The sequence below is a fragment of the Pteronotus mesoamericanus genome, unplaced genomic scaffold (assembly GCF_021234165.1).
Source record: "Pteronotus mesoamericanus isolate MK-2021 breed Mesoamerican mustached bat unplaced genomic scaffold, CSHL_Meso_final contig_180, whole genome shotgun sequence".
NCBI classification, from domain to species: Eukaryota; Metazoa; Chordata; class Mammalia; order Chiroptera; family Mormoopidae; genus Pteronotus; species Pteronotus mesoamericanus.
In genome coordinates this window covers 4,308,675-4,316,029 of record NW_026555076.1, presented here as the reverse complement: position 1 = coordinate 4,316,029, position 7,355 = coordinate 4,308,675, and positions in this window count along the sequence as shown.

The following is a 7,355-nucleotide window of genomic DNA, read 5'->3' as shown; positions in this document are numbered from 1 at the left end:
ATGGAACAGAAAAGTTACAAAATAGCTCACCCTAACAAACAAGACTATCTTGCATAAATTTTATCGTTCAACAATTGTATGCAAGTGGAGGACAGGTTATCTAAATTTTACATGAAAAAAATAGAAAACAAGTAGTGTTCTTATGAATCAGAATAGAAAAACATGCTCTTGAAAAGATGTATTTGGGATTAAAAGCAATATACACACAATATAAATATGAAATAATTTGGCCACTATAGACCTCTGGAAATTAGACTGTTGTTTTCTAGTGTGTAGATCATGTGGCCTGGGGTACATATAAGTGGGAGTTTTGTATGAGACCAAAATTTGATTTTTTTAGTTTGATGGCCTGGATGACTAACTCAAGGGACAGTGTGTGTCCCTTGAGTTATGTATATCTATATGTATCTATATTATATCTATATGTATATGCATATCTCTATATATCTCTATCTAGATAGATATACATATGTGTATCTGCAGATGTATATGTATGCATATCTATATCTACATGTAGATCTATATCTATATATCTCTCTCTAAAATTGCAACCTGTGTGTTTTCAAGGAAATTTACTAAATCTCTCTGAGATTTAGTCTTTTTAGATAATACTTAATGTATGTCAGTAATATTTAATATACAAAGTATCAGGCATATAAGAGACTTTCCATCATGCCAGCTCCGTTCTTGCCAGCTCTCTTCACTACTTGTTTGATTTCTGTTCTTCCAGGCTTTATGTGAGAATCCTTACTTTTCCTCTTATCTCAAATTTTTTTTAAATCTCAAAAATCATGGCTTCATTCTTTCTCAAAACATTTCAATAGTATATTTATATATGTGATGATCATGGAAAATATGAAGATGTTTATGTCAGCATTGAGCCAGGCTAGTTTCTTTCTTGTACATTATTCTTGAAGATTTCAATAAAACTAACTTGCTCCACCATGTCCGGTGGGAGAATGGGAGGAGAAATGCTTACTCCGTATGTAGAGTTGACAGGGAGGAAAGCAAAAAGCAAAAGTGAGATAGAGACGAAGATGGAGCTAGAGCTGGGAATAGAGAAATCGAGATGATGGAACTGGAGGTGGAGGTGGAGAGGACGATGATAGAATGGAGATGGAGACATGAAGGGGGCGGAGAGAGAAACAGAGAGGGATTGAGAAAGGTAGAGCGAGCTCTCAGTCCCCGTTATTGAACAAGAAGCGAGAAATGTGACTGGGAAGCTTCTGAGACTTAATTTCATTAGGAATATCTAGGAATATCAATACAAGAAGTGGATAAAAACTTATTTAGATAAACAGAATATGCAATTCATTACTTAAATAAAAACCAAGATCATTAACTGTAAAGTGGGTTGTTTCAAAACAATTAGCTATTTTCTGTCTTATTGTTGGACACAGACCAGTCCACATAGGGAAGCTGTTTGGAGTGTTCTTAAACATAAGGGCTGATGTTTAACATTACATCTGTGACAGAAGTTATAAAAGATATTTAGGTGAAGGGTAACAAAACTGCCCTGATTTGTAACATATTTTGTTGTTTATTGGAATATTATGTTAATATCTAACTTGACTATTTACAATAAATTAGATAAATCATATCTCTAATTTGCTAATTTGTTTTCCATTTGCTTGAATGTTTGACAATCTGATTTAAAAAGTTCTACAGTAAAAAGGCTTCAAGCAGCTAACTTAAGCTATCAAAACACCAACAAGTGATCTATACTCAGGAACATTTGAATTCAGAGAAAACACATTTCTGGATTATTGATAGCTAATATGAGAGTTTTCTATAAAAGAATATCCAAATGAGACTGGGAAAACAGCTAAACTTTTCTGAGCACTTATTTTTTTGTTAGGCCTTGTGGTAATAGGTTATCTTATTTACTTTATTGTGTTATATCATTGCTTTGACACCAGTCTCTTGAAATCCATGCAATGGTAGGAGAGAAGTAATCAAAGTGATTGGCAGGAGTATTTTAAGAGGGAAGAATAATGCAAAGATACTTCTGTGTTCTCAGAGTTTCTTAGTACTTTAAAACAATTTACTTAAATGCTTATCTTTATCCCCAAATTTCAGGAGTACTTTTGTTTGGCTGCATAAAGACACAACTATGCCAGGAATAGATTAGAAGCCATTACCCATTTTGGAAATCGTTATACCAGCTATATTTTCTTGATGCTTATGCGTAACTTCCATTAGTGTTAATGAGAGTTGCATTCATGCATGGAGTAGAGAATAGATCCATTATCTCTAAAGGGCAGTTTCCTTTTTAATACATTACTCAAGTTTTATTACATGTTTCCCTTTTGTTTATATTATGGAGGCTTGCTTTTTCATTTATAGCAAGGGGCATAGAGCTGTAGGGTGGAACACGCCTTTGTTGGAGGGTTCTTTGGGGCAGCTTTTAGGCCAAGAAGGTGTGGAAGGGTCATCTTTTGAAGTCTTTGTTCTTACAAAACTGTTACTATTCTGGATTCATGGAGAACCAATTAAATAGTTTAGATTTAAATCAAATAATCATCCCAGTAGTTACTGTGTCAATTGTTGACATTTGCAATTATTTTTAAACCTACAAGAAGTAATTTCCCCAGCAACTTAGTTTCAATAGATGAGAAATAAAGCTATTAGTGAAAATTTAGTTGTTTCTATAACGGTTGGGTCAAGCTATGCAATCTCAGATAAAATGTTTGGGATTTTTGAATGTAGGTTAATAGTCTCGAAAAAGAAAAAAAAGAAAGGAGAGTAAATGGAATGTTTTTCAACAATTGTTTTATGAGTAAATTTAAATAATGGTAGGAAATAATCATAAAGAACATTGTCCAGTTATTTCCTATATCCTCCTGTTTCCATATGGATCTCCTCTTAGACATTCCCTCATTATTGCTATGGATGAAGAAATGAATGAGCCTCGAATGAGATAATTCTTTGTAGATGCAGACAAGAAAATGTTAACCCTTTTCAGTCTCACGTAGAATCACTCTATTTCACAGGTGATGAGCAGGAGAGACATCTAGTAGCAAAGGTGATGATAGCAGGGGCCCACTGATGCCGAGAACTGAGAGGCAGGACCTTTTCTCTTTGATCATGAGACTTGTGTTCTCAAGAGAGTGGGATAAATCCTGTCCTTTCAGTCTCTCTCCATGCTACACGGACTCTACTCCATTTGTAAGAAGTGTGTGGCAGAGTAAAGTAAATAGAGCCCCAGATTTCTGGATGGAGGGCTGAAAGAGGGAGCTTCAGAGAACTGAAAAGTACTGGGAAAATCATGAAGAGGAAGGATCTTGAAAATCAACCCACACAAATTTGTTATGAACTTTTGAAATTGCCCTTGAGAGGTATAGGCATGGGTTTGATCCTAAATAGCATATTAGTGCCTTTGAGAGCTGAACTAAGAGACTCCCACTCAAGCCCCAGGCTGACCAATAAAAGATGCACACACAGGACAGATCCAGGTAGCACTGTAAAGTTTTTAAAAATGGAAATGACAATGAAACGAGAACCCTTGGAATAGTGCGATCTTGTTTTGGATAATAGACCATTGTCATACATGTATAATTTGAAAAGATTTTAAAAAAATATTTATTTATTTATTTATTAGTAAAGAGAGATAGGAAGGAGAAAGAAAGGGAGAGAAACATCAATGTCTGGTGGCCGCTCACGTGCCCCCTACTGGGGACCTGGCCCACAACCCAGGCATGTGCCCTGACTGGAAATCAAACTGGGGACTCCTTGGTTCACAGGCTGGGACTCAATCCATTGAGCCACACCAGCCGGGGCTGCAAAAGTTTTCAAACCTCCATTCTATGTGTTGCCTTTTCACTTTTTAAATAGTGTTTTTTGAAGCACGGATATTTTGATGAAATCCAATTTATCTATTTTTTCTTTGGTTTTGGCTTCATACCTAAGAATATTATTGTTTAATCCAAGGTCACAAAGATTTATACTTATGTTTTCTTCTAAGATTTTTATAGTTTCAGCTTTTACTTTTAGGTCTTTGATCCATTTGGAGTTAATTTTTGCATATGGTTTGAGATACATGTTGAAATTCATTCTTTTGAATGTGGCCATGCATTGTCCCAGTATTATTTGTTGGGGGAAAAAGCCAAAACAAAACTATTCTTTTCTCATTGAATTACCTTGTAGAAATCAATTAACAATAAATGTATGAGTTTATTTCTGGACTGTCAATTCTATTTCATTAACCTATATGTATATACTTATGTTAGTAGCGCACAGTCTTACTTACTGTACCTTTGTAGTAAATTTTAAAATTGAGAAGCGGAAATCCTCCAACTTTGCTCTTTCTTTGCTTGTTCTGGGTTCTTGCATTTTTTTTTCTTTTGAAATTTAGGTTCAGCTTGCCTATCTCCATTTAAATAAATAAATAAATAAATAAATAAATAAATAAATAAAGGCCAGTGGAGTTTCAATAGAAGTTGTACTGCCTCTATAGATCAGTTTTGGGATTTTCTTCTTTTAAAGTCATTTTTCCTAACCTAGTTTATTCCATAAACTAATATGCTTTTTAAGTGTATTACAGTGTTATTACATAGGAATAAAAGGAGACAAGTTTTGGGGGGGATAATATAAAATAAATGGTAGATTACAAGTAGCATCTGAGGGGGTAGTTAACGAATATACTTTTGGATGAATGTTCTAGAGTAGTTTTTCCCAAATGCTTGTGGAGCATTATTTTCACTATACAAATTATTGTCTTTCCATGAAGCCTAATATCATAAATGTAAAGAAATTTCTAATGAAGCATTTTATTTCTTACTTTTTTAGTATTATATCATGTAAAATAACATTACATTGTAACATCATATTCAAATATCATGATGTGTTTGCCAGCTCTACATTGATTCCTTAAATTTTTATTTTCTCTTTTTCAGTGGCTTGAAAGCTTAAGATTCTGCAATGTATTTTTTAAAGGACTCTACATCAGTCAAAATTCTTACAGCTAAGAAACAGAAATAGCTCTGGATAACTGAAAAAGGGAATGGGTTCATTGAAAGGATTTTGGATAGTTCATTAACTAGAACACAGCCATCATGACCGCACTGGCCACATATACTAATTACAGTCTATAAATGACCACAGGAAGTTTCCAGAAAGACCCTGGTGATCACGTTCTAAGAACGTGATCACAATCTGCCACCATATTTTAGTGTTAAAAGCTGGAGCTTCTAATGGAAACTTTTTAAAGCTCCAGTTTAGTTTAAAGCTCTCTGTGATCATTCCATTAAATTAGACAAATGTGCCTTGACCACCCACTATGAGCACTTGGCTAGGCTCCGATCATGAGTGCTGTTATGTTTGACTTGGCTTGCAAACAACTTAGCCATGTTAAATGTTTTTTGCCTACCAGTGAAGGAGTAAGGGGAACTCTCCAACTCTGCTGGGTTTTGATACTAAACAGCACATCCCTCAGAGTCCTGCTGCACCTGATGCATATACAGAGAGCAGGAGCAAGAATAATTGCAATCAGGCTTCTGCAGGCTGTGCTTAAGATCAACGAGTCAGCAGAGTGCTAATCAGTGCATTTCTGCACAAGCTTGTGATGAGAACTCCGCTGTATTCACAGCAAGATGGACAGTTTGTGGGGGAAAAACAAAACAAAAACAAAACAACAACCTTTGCATGCCCTTCTAATCTGTAGTGCCCCCACTTAAAAAAATCACAACAAATTAGGAGTGTAAAAGTGGCTTCCTGTGGCGTTAAACACAAGGAATATCTCCAAGATGTTGCACTTTGGAGTTCTTTGTGGCAAGCAAGCAAACCAGCCAAAGCAGGGTAAACAATCCACTCATAAATTTGTTTATGTATTATGATAAATGCCTTAGCCAAGGAGCATTATGTGTTGATGGCAAACTTACTTACATGTTTAGCGTCAGATGCAAAGTTTTTTGTGGTTCCTGAGACTACCTTTATGTAAGTCAAAATAAGAAAGTCTCTGTTGGTAGCATAAACTTTCTGAGTCATGGGAACACCTAATGACTGAGAAAGAGAAAATGGATTATTTTTTAATAATAAACTTATGTAACAGAGTTTAGGCTTACTATTTTTGGTTAGTAGATGCTAACCATTAGAGTAAATTCATTTTGGTGTAATATACAAATATTTAAATAGGAAAATTAATTTGTTTTTAAAAAATGCAGTAGTATTAAGATGTCTTAAACTTATAGCATATTTTAATGTGCATTGAAAGTAACTAAGAGTACATTATTTAGAGAAGGTGAGTATTTTCTGAGAGCACTGGAAGTATAAAAATAACATTTAGAGTATGTTTCCCATATGTATATATACAAAGGTGTGTGAGTGTTTGCATGTGTGTATGTGTGTGTGGTGAGGTGGTAATGACAAAATGTTTTTCCTTTTTTAGAAAATAAAATTTTAAAGGTTCTTAGTATTGTATTAGCCACCTATTGTCTAAAAAATTGCCTCAGTGCATTAAAACTAGAAACATCTATTATCCCACAGAGTTCTGAGAATCAGGAGTCTCGGGGTAGTTTAGTGGGGAGCTATGGCAGTGGGTTCCTCAGGAGGTTGCAATCATGATGTCAGAGACTTCTGGTCAAGGTGGAGGCATAGGTAGACACACTTCTTATCCTCATGCAATTGTAGAAAGGATAACAACCAGATCTCAAAACTATTAACACCCAGAAGTGTCAGGAAATTGAGCTGTATGAAAGTCCAAAAATCAAGGATTTGAAGAAGACACATTCATCCAGGTGGGTAAGAGCTGCAGAGTTGTAGGACAGGTGGAAAGGTGGAGTGGTGAGGAAAGGCAGCGGCAGCAGCAGCAGAACAGATGGGAGGGATGCTTAAGGAGCTAGTGAACCTGGCCTCAGGACACACAGTCCAGGGTTCCAGCACCGGGAAGATAGATCCCCATTACCTCTGGCTGTAAAAATCAGTGGGGGTTGTGGCAGCGGAAGAAATTTCTGCATTTTCACCACTTACAGGGTCAGCGTGGTTTTAGAGCATACACAAATCCACCCACTCGGACATTCACCACTGGGGGAGCAGCTGGAAGGTGCCAGTCATACACAGGAAGAGGGTGAAGTGTCAGGAAAGGGGGCCAGTGCTGGGCAAACTGCCAGAAGACAGGTGGCAGCATTGTCCTGTCTCAGAGCCCTGCCCACATAGCCACAAAGTAGTGAAGCAGGCGCCCTGCCCTGGCAATTACCTTAGGCTCCATTTTACAGGTGCCTTTTCAACAGAGGCCATGCTACTAAGATAGGGAGTAAAAGCAGTTCTACCTAATACACAGAAACAAGTACAGGTAGTCTGCCAAATTGAGGAGACAAAGAAATATGGCTGAATAGAAAGAACAGAACAGAACCACAGAA